Source organism: Lactuca virosa, chromosome 4, assembly GCF_052849685.1.
Source record: "Lactuca virosa cultivar CGN04683 chromosome 4, Lactuca_virosa_CGN04683_v6, whole genome shotgun sequence".
Taxonomy (NCBI): Eukaryota; Viridiplantae; Streptophyta; class Magnoliopsida; order Asterales; family Asteraceae; genus Lactuca; species Lactuca virosa.
This window is the reverse complement of record NC_136429.1, coordinates 94,103,567-94,113,581: the sequence shown is the minus strand read 5'-3', so window position 1 is coordinate 94,113,581 and position 10,015 is coordinate 94,103,567. Positions and strand designations below refer to the sequence as shown.

At 33.8% G+C, this 10,015-nt stretch overlaps 1 long non-coding RNA gene across 12 annotated transcripts; it reads left to right on the top strand.

Moving 5' to 3' along the window:
* Window positions 1–5,483: 5,483 nt before the first annotated feature.
* LOC145109919 (uncharacterized) lies at window positions 5,484–7,842 on the top strand. 12 transcript variants are annotated; one of them, XR_013709330.1, is made up of 5 exons: window positions 5,489–5,693; window positions 5,817–5,922; window positions 6,086–6,467; window positions 6,812–6,868; window positions 7,590–7,842. It is a non-coding gene; the product is annotated as an uncharacterized LOC145109919 (long non-coding RNA). The 12 variants fall into 12 exon arrangements; XR_013709329.1 differs by having other exon boundaries at window positions 7,580–7,842; XR_013709326.1 differs by having other exon boundaries at window positions 6,086–6,611; window positions 6,764–6,868.
* The last annotated feature ends 2,173 nt before the right edge of the window (window positions 7,843–10,015 follow it).

Below are 10,015 nucleotides of genomic sequence, written 5' to 3'. Positions count from 1 at the left end.
AATTCACATGGATAAGAACACATACACTATTAAATCTAAGTGTCATAAGGTTTCTCTCCGATTCATGAAAATGATGGTGAGGAAACACTTTCACTAAGTAGATTTTAGCTAGATAGCAATTGTGATATTTGCATTCTCAAAGTCGTTAGTGGAGCGTGTGTGGTTTATCGGCACACTAACATGGACTTGTGAGAAGTGGCAAAGGTCTAAACAATTGAGACTATGATTACGGCATCCCTTTTCATAGTTCTAAAATTGTTTAGACACACATGTGAGCTATCTAAGAGAGGTGTATGATTTTGATAAAGTTTTATCAAAACAATCTAGTATCAGAAATCTGAACTTTGGTAAGAAAGTCAGCTGATTTCTGAGTACATGTCAAAGCTAGTGGGAGCATAAGTGTTATGCTAATAATCATCATGTTAGTGGGAGCATGATAATTATGACAAAGGTTGCAAGTTAGCAATGTTAATTATAGAAAACAAAAGTTTCAATTCGTGAGGTTGCAGGGGTTGAAAAAGTTGTTTTGCTATAATTAAGGGAGAGGAAATTATACTTCATTTCAATTCTAAAAAGCTTAGATTGAGATTTTAATCGTATTTAATCAAAGATATATATATGAATTTCATGTTGGAATGGCTCAACATAAGGAAATTCTATATATGGGTCCATTATTTGCGTTCTAAAATTCGATTATGATTACGACATCCCTTTTCATAATCTGAATTTTGAGAACTTGGCAAATTGAAATGGAAATATTATAGCAAAAGACTGGTTTAGTCTTTATGTGAGACATCATGAATCGTGTCCCATATGCTTCGGATATAGGATCGATTACATGTGCTATATTCATCCTTTCTAAAATTTTCCAAATGCCTGGGGCATTATGAAGGGATAAGGTCTAGAATTGGATATGACTAAAATGATTAAGCAATTGTCGAGGACAATCTAAGGTTTACCAAAGATTGGTTGCTCAAGGACAGTTGGAAGTATAATGTTAATTCTGGAAGGACCATATTGACATAATCTGTAAGGAGGCAACTCTTGTTCAGAAGTGATAGTCAAAATGGAATATGGAAATGTTTCAAAGTTAGAAATTATTCAATCTGTGTAAGATTAGGAAACTTAATGAAAGAATGATGTTTCCAAGGAGCTGATCTCCTTTGGAATGCTCTGTAATGATTGTTGTCAAGTCTTTCTGACTTTGTGCATAATCATTAAGAGGATCAATGCATATAAGTTTAGAATCTAACAGATTTCAGTAAATGGCATGAATTTGGAATTCTTGCATTTGCAGTAAGGATTTGGGACTGTGAAAAGAGGATCATTGGAGTGATGTTCAATTGATCTATTTTACAAAGTAAAGATCATAGACAAACATAGTATGCATACTTGGTGTATGGCATGACTAGTGTTTAGAAAACATAGTGTACATGCTTGGAGCATGGGACAACTATTGTTTTAAATTCAAGTATAAAGTTGATAAAACCGAAACAATGAATAATGAGTAATCAGTATGGTGATAAATAAAAGTGTTTATTTATATTCATAGGGTTTGATACCATATTCGATTCATTTATTCTTGTGTTTCACTTTGCATGTTTTGACTTCCAGAATAACTAAGTCGCTCTTCCTGAATGATTAAGTTATTCAAACCATCCACAGTCGGTCATATGTTGGAAGTAGATATGAATCAAGACTGTCATGGGTTGGTTTGTAGAGGTCCAAGTTGGTGGACAAAGTGGTGCTACAACACTCATGTGTGCTCATAAGTTCTGAGTATTGGATTCAACCCGCGCTCATTTGAATCACTTCATGGATTTTATCACGAGTGATCATGAGACGATAATATCTTATATTCTTCAAACCTAGAGATATGAGTTGTTACTATGAGTTGGTTATACATTGATTGCACGAAAACGCATTGGTAACTCGATGTTATAAAACGTGCCTTTGTGTATGATTCAACAAGTAGTAGAACAAGCCATATGAGTCGAAGTTTATCCATTCCTTTTACCTTCGGGATAAAAGCGATATCTGTGGGCCCCTCGATGATTTAAAGATGATACATGTGAGTGCTTGGCCAAGCCAGGACTGATTTGATTTGTTCAATCAGTCAGTCATCATGAATCGGAAATCGGGAAACAACAAATGGACAGAGAGAATGATTGATAATCCATGTCTCAGTCCATATGATATCTAGAATGGAGGAATATATGATCCCTTATCTAATGGACAAGTCATTGACAAAGGTCAGAGTTCATCGACAAGGTCAGAGTTCGACAGAAGCTTTTGAGAGCTACGATTGCTGATCGGTTCCTGAAGTCATACGCAATAATAGTTTTAGACTTATCCAAGTGGGAGACTGTTGGATTAATGTCTAAGTCCATAACTATAATTGATAAGACTTGACCCGACCCGGCATGGTCCATTTGGGTTGCATGGCATCATGCATTTGGATAGACTATAATGAGAGAAATAACACTTAAGGTTGGTTAATATATTATAAGTTCTAATATATTAATAAGGTTATTTAATTAGTATTGATCAAGAATTAATTTGGAATTAATTAAGTGATCAAAAGGAGACTAATTAAATATATGGGTTGATTGTGTAAATCATTCATTCTTATATATGTGGGCTTGTGATCCAAGATTCCTTATGTTGGACTAAGTCCATGGGGTGACCCATGGATACTTCATGGAGGTTAAAATCCGTGGAGCATAAGGAATGGGTAAAGTTATGAGTTACATGGTGTAACCCTAATAGCCACCATATAAAAGAATCCCATGGCTCAAGAAATCGTGCACTAATGTGTGAGTGTGAGGGCTAGACGATTTCAAGGAGTGTTCAAGTTTCTCTCAAGTTATTCCAAGTGTATTTGGTGTTGTGTGAGCCATTTGAGGTGTCACACTTGGGGCACTAGGCACTCAAGCTTCATGAAGACATTCTACATCAAAGAGGTATGTATTCTATCTTGTTATATTTATTATTTTGTATGCTAGATTAGGATAATACCTTGGATGTTCATAATTGTATGTATAATAGAGAAAACATAGATCCAAGGTATTTAGGGTTGCATGTACACTTAGGAGTGTTAGAATGCTCATAACCCAACACAAAGCCCCCCCATCATCACAGAAAAAATTCCCACACCTACACCTTCTCATCACACTCCACCACATAACACTCCACCGAGGGAAGTCACTCCAGAAAAGCCAGAAACTCCCCCCCACTTCAAAAATTTGGATGAAAACATGTCCTCTCCAAGCACCACTGATTCCCCTGCCACTGCCCAAAGAAAACAAGACTGGAAGGCAGCCAAACTGGCAGAACTTATTTGGAGAGAATGCGGCTTTGATACAATGATGGACGAATCCTTGATAAATTCTTGGATCAATCCGCACCGTAGGCTGCTGGATGAAGACTACCGACCCCACCTTACCTACGCTGAACCCCCATCGGACGGTTACTGGGATGTCCCAATATCTCCAAATGTCAAATACTTCACAGTATTTGAGCAATTCGACCGCAGCCTTCCTGACCACAAGAGACTGCCAATGGAGTTTGAGAGACTCAGTCTTTTTCACGCTAAACATGCCTCCTCCATTGAAAATATATGGTCTAACGATAGACCATCTGCAGTCAAGAACTACAAAGTCCGGAAGTTCATGAAGGCTGACTTCATCCAGTACACCCTCACGAGAAGGGAGCATGACTACGTCCGCACCCAGGCGGACTTCCCTTGCATGAATCCGGAAGAAATCTTCCTCATTGCAAAGGTGTTCCAAAACAAATCAGAAAAGCACCCAAAAATGAAGATTGCGCTTGAAAAGGCTAACTCTTTTCTGAAGGATACGGTCTGTGACTTTGCCAAGATAGATGCGGATATCTACCCCACCATCCTCAAGAAGTTTGACCTCCCACCTCTTGAACCTGTGCCAATGCCTACCGAAGGCTTTCAAGAAAGATCTCTAGGCGCAACAAACTTTCCTGAACTTGGAGTCATATTCAAAAGGAAGACTGACAATGTCAAATACTTCATTCCTATGACTGCCATGCATCGCCTCACCAGGAAATAACTTGACATCTGCCGAACCGCAGTTGAAAGATCGAAGCACACCACCGCAGAAGTCAAGTTCGAGATCTCAAGAAGAATCACCTGGCTGGAAAACGTCAGGAAGTTTTGGTGGATTCTGATCAAGTTCCTCAAACTTGATAGCTGAACCGAAGTTAAAGAGGTCACTTAGGGGGAAATTGTTGAATCATGAAAGTGACCCTCTTGAACTTCAGCTACCGCAACCATTTCTACTACCGCAACGGTTCAGCACCCGCAGTCAAATTCTTCGTCAGCAACCGCAACCGGAGTCTACCTACCGCAGTCACTTAGCTAGATTACTTTACTTGTCTTTATTGTAATACACTCTATTGTCCAGTATGCCTTGCATGACTATTTATAGAGATGTAATCTAGTGCTCTTCATGAGACTCTATAAATAAGAGCTCATTCTCTTGTATTCATACGGATAACTTATGCATTCTATCTGAATACACATTTCTGAAGTTATCTTTTCTATCTCTCCATTACTCGTCTCTTTCTACTTACCAGAATTCATCTGAATATAATCTCTCTTCGGAGCAAGTCTTCTGTGACTTAATCACTAAGTTTGATCTTCCTTATTAACTTGGTTTGAATGCATTCCTCGTTATGAATCAACTTAAGTGTATACTTGATATAACAATTGTTGTCATTTCTATTTCTTTACATTTCCGCAACTAACTCTCTAACTAATTAACTCTAACTTATTAATATTATTGTTGAGCTTTCAGATCCTTTGAGATTAACTATTCCGCAATCTACTTGTTCTAACGTTTTGTTCAAGTGTATCTCTAAGTTTTTCTCTCAACAAAAAGATAAAAAACATTTACATTATAATCATTCCTTATTTTTCTTATTTTCTTATAAATTCAAAGTTCTCAAATATTTTGACCTTTATAGTTAACTTTTAAAAAAAATTAATTCATATAATACATAAGTCTCACAACTAGTAATTAATATTATACAATTTCCATAAGTCCTTTAAAATTAAATTAATCATAAATAACATTTGAAATGTGTTAATATATACTACCTACGTTCTATATTTATTTAAGGTTAATGTTGAAAAATAAAAATTTTAAAAAACAAAAATGAACAATAAATATGGGATGAGGTAGAATATATATATCTTTACTATATTATAAAAGAAATAATAATATTATTTTTTGAAGACGTATAAATCATTAAACTAAAGATACAACAACTTACAAATATAATAATATTATAATTTAAATCATACAATTGTTAAAAGATAAAAGTGCAATTAACTAAATACATGCATTTCTTGTGTACGTTTCATTTTCAATTTTGACTTAGCTTCTTATCTTTCCTTATTTTACGTTTTATCTTCTTATCTTAACATTTGAATTCCCTATCAATTGGCTTAATTTTAAATTTAAACGGCACACCACCTATTAAACCACATAATTTTTCACACTCTAATGTGATCACCTCTCTCAAGCTAACAATGAATTTCATCAGCACCATAGCCGACGCCCGACAGTCTCCCATTATCTATCTCGGTGGTGCTTCTTTTTAGGTGTGGGATTGATTGCTGATTTGGAGAATATTGATTGGATTATGAAAAAACTCAGGTACAATTGTTTGATTTTATTTCTGATTTTAAAATATTTTTGTGATGTGGATGTTTATCGACATACAAAAGTGGCTAGATAGGAAGTGATTATTTTATCATGATGTTATGCTTTGCCTTGTAGGGCACCTGATCCCGAGGGAAAACTTCCTGGAGAAACATTGGGTGCAACTGGACAAGGAAAATTGCTTCTTTGTTTTTTTGTTGATGTTCATCTAACATACCCAAAGGTAACCATTACATTACCTACATATGTCGATTTCTCCATCAAAGCATGTATCTTCTTTAAACTCACTCCCTATTCTCGCTTATATGTTCTCTTTGGTAGCATAATCTCACTGATTATTAACTATACTTGTACATCAATCTTATTTGTGTTTGATGTTCATGTAGATTGGATTTGATCTTCGTTATTTGGGAAAATTTATACCAATACAAAACAAACACAAATTTGGATTTGGTTTTGATTTTACACCGACCTTCTCTATTGCTCCATCTGCACGAGACCTTCACCTCCATAGCTAAACCGACAGTGACTATATTTCCCTCTATCTACGCACAAACACAGATCGACCACCGTCACTCATCCTCTCTCTTTCGTTCTGATCGATGTCAGGTTATGAGTTTGTTTCTAATGCTTATTCATGACAGGTAGTGAAACCAAAACCATCAATTAACGATTCTCGCATGCCTCTTCTCTATCACATGCAACAAGTAACGATCCCACCCCCATCTCCGGAAAGGAAGCCAAACGACCCTCTGCTATATTGATAAGGTTTTCGATTTCTCCTTTTTTTTCTCCAGATTATTTGGTGGGTCTCCATCTATTTAGAATTTCATTATATCCCCCTTCACCCACCATTCACTACGATAGAAATCCACTACCATACCACCACAATTATGTCTCTCCCATTCAACGGTACGTTTTAATTGTAGCATGGATTTTTTTTGTTATGGATATTGCTCTTTTTTATGTTCCTCTGAAAAAACCCCTTATTTTCATTCGAGTCTTATATAAGAAAAAAATGGAAAGCTGAATCTTTTTAGTTTTAATAATGTTTTCCATTGCAGATTCTTAGAACTTTCAACTGATAATCAAAGTTAATCAATTGGTTGCAGATCAAGTGTTGGATGAAAGCCTCAGTGGTTTTTGAAGCTTTTACAATACAGATTTGGGTATTATCCAGTAGCCAAAACTATGTGTCCTTGAATCAAAACTCTTATTTTTCTAGAAATGATTTTGCTAAAACAAACGTGTAATGATTATAACTTTTCATGTTGTTCTTTTATCTACATAAATTTATCTAATACCAATCCGCTCACATTCGATGATTTAAAAAAACACAAGAGATGTTTCTATTTGAAGACATCATACAAGATAGATCACACACAATGCAAGTTCAAGATGATGCCTTCTCTTCCCCACTAGAAACGTTTCGTTGCTGTCACCCGACTTTCTCTCTAAAAACCCAAGACACAGGTCACCACCATTAGCTGTCGTCTAGGGTTCTCTCTCTCTCTCTCTCTCTCTCTCTCTCTCTCAATATGATTCAAGACAAAACCTCTTCCTTGCTTCGGGATTTCATGTACCATATCCCTCTCACCATGAATCAAGCCCAAAACCTTTTAAAATATATATATTTTTTATTTCGATTATCGGGAACCAAACAAATCAGATGCAAAATGAAGAAAGTCTGATGAAGTTGGTATTGCTATAGAAAATGTAGAAGGTGTTATGTTCATAGATTCCGTCTTCTTAATATATTTGGGTTATTAGATCTGTGTTGTTCGTTTTTTTTTTATTAATTCTTGAATTATTTGAGGAATCAGTTAAGTCTACAAATTAACTTTTTTAGGTTAAATAATAATGTGACATATTTTGTTAAGTTTCTTGTAGGTTCATGGATAAAACCGGAAGATATTAGATACTGGAAAGAAATGATGCATTAATAGATAAGTTGAAGCGGAGTGAGTTAAGAAGTAGTAAAACAACTTACTCTGCTTCTCTTTGTTACTATTTGTTTGAACTTTTGTTAATGTACGTATAATATGATAGAGGTGACTATGTTGCATTGATATTAAGCTGCCACAATACTTTATTTTAGCAAAGTCTATGAAATATAATGTGTGGCTGCACCTGCTTTTGATAATGATGATCTTTATATGGAGAAATACATTCAATACCAAGGCGCATTAAGTTCCAAGTAATTTTTTTTGCTTCCATCCTTTGTAAATGTCCATTTTGCTCTTTACTGTTGCAACATCAGTCTTGTGTTGTCCATTTCTTGACATAGTAAAATGTCAAGAAATGCAGGATTTCAAAATGTCGATGATGGCTGATAGGGGTGTTCGTTTGGATGGATCGGTTTGATCCAATCCAATCAAGTGAATCTGAATAGATTTCGGTTTTCAAAACATTGATCCAAATATTCCAAACTAAATTTAAATCTGATCCGATCCAACCAAATTACAATTCAGTTGGATCGGTTTTTACAATTCGGTTTTCAAGAGGCAAGACATTTTGAAAAATATATAACTTGAATATTAGCAAAATATATAAAGAAACTATTTTTTTATAAATTATAATTTATGAACAAATACTAAGATAATATATTATAGTTAATATTTCATTGACAAAAAACTTTTGATAAGAAGTAATTTTAAAGTAGTATATTCGATGAAAATTTCTAATAACTAAAAATAATAATTTAGTAAATTTATAAATAGTAAAAGATACTTATGAAAAATAGATAATAAGTTGTTATTCGGTTTTTTTGGACTATTCAGTCCTTAGTTTATAAACCAAAACCAATCCGAAATCCAAAATAATAATTCGGTTTTGCTGAAAACCAATCCAAAAATCCGAATATCCGAACCAAATAGTCTGATCCAAATTATCCAATTGGACAATTCGGTTTTATCCAAATAGTGAACAACCCTAATGGCTCAGCAATGCCTAAATGCATGGATGATGGTGGAGAACATTAAGATTGGTTTAAGTGTATAGACCTGTGTTGTTGAGTCATGAATTAAAAAAAGATGGTGAAGGAGCTTATGGAAGGAGATAAATGGAAAAAGGTTAGGAAGAAAGTTAAGCAAGTTGGTAAAACAGCAAATGGGGCAATCATTTAATCATTTAAAATTAGAATAATTCATTTCAATGTTAAGTTGCTCCTCATAATGGAACCGTTCAAAATTCTTACTCAAAAATATGTTCTTTGGATACAATTTTATTACTCTATTTTTATGTCATGGAATGTTTTATGTTATTACTGTTGTCAAATTTTGTTGAGTATTGACCATCAATCCAGAAAAATTCATTGCCATAAAAACAAAGAATAAATTGTATGGTATGCATGTAATGTTTTTTTTTTTTTTTTTTTTTTTTTTTTTTTTTTTTTTGCTATTTCTTTAATCAAAATTGCAATTTTCTCATTTTGCAAATGTCATTGCGTTTAAAATTAAAGACTTTGAGGAGGTTAAGGCATCTAATCGGGAAAGAAAAACTTTTATAATAAGAAAATCTCAAATATATGCATGTTTAGATACAAAATTGATGAATTAACCAATTTGTCCTTTTACCGAGTATTACTTGATAATATGCTCATTTCGTGTATAAAACAAACAATAACCGGTTTAACTTCAAAATACAATTTAATGTACAAAAACTTACATAGCACAATTACATACTTCCAATTAAAACTCATCCCATTTGGTCCCTCCCCCTTACTTATGATAGTTTTTTTTAATCTATTTATGTATCATGTTGTTAACTACATAAGGTTATGTTTTCATATTTAACAACTAAATACGTATATTAAAGTAAGACGACTAAAACGCCTTTTTATTCTTAAACCAAAACAATATTTTTAATCTTCTAAAGGTAATTATTCTCCGAAATAAAACTAATCTATCGTCAACCGCATTGCATGTTATTTAAAATATGACATGTTTTCATATAGAACTAATTGACGAAAAAAAGCATTCATCAAAAGAAAACTATTCATCAAATGAAAACTAATCGATGAAATAACTACAAAGTAATCAAAGGAAATGAAACATGCATTGCATATTGTGTGGTGTATTACACGTTTTCAAAATGAAATGAATCACCGCAAAGGAACTATTTACCAAAAAAAAAACTAAGATATTACAATTATTTGGAGTTATCGTTTTGTTTGATTGATTGCAATATGCAAGGAAGTGACAAAGTAATGAATTTATCAGCGTTTGAGAATTTTAAGAACTAAAGAAGTATCGTTATTTTATAACTTGATTAATACATAATGACTTTTATGGTTTGGTCTGGTATCCGTAAGGAAA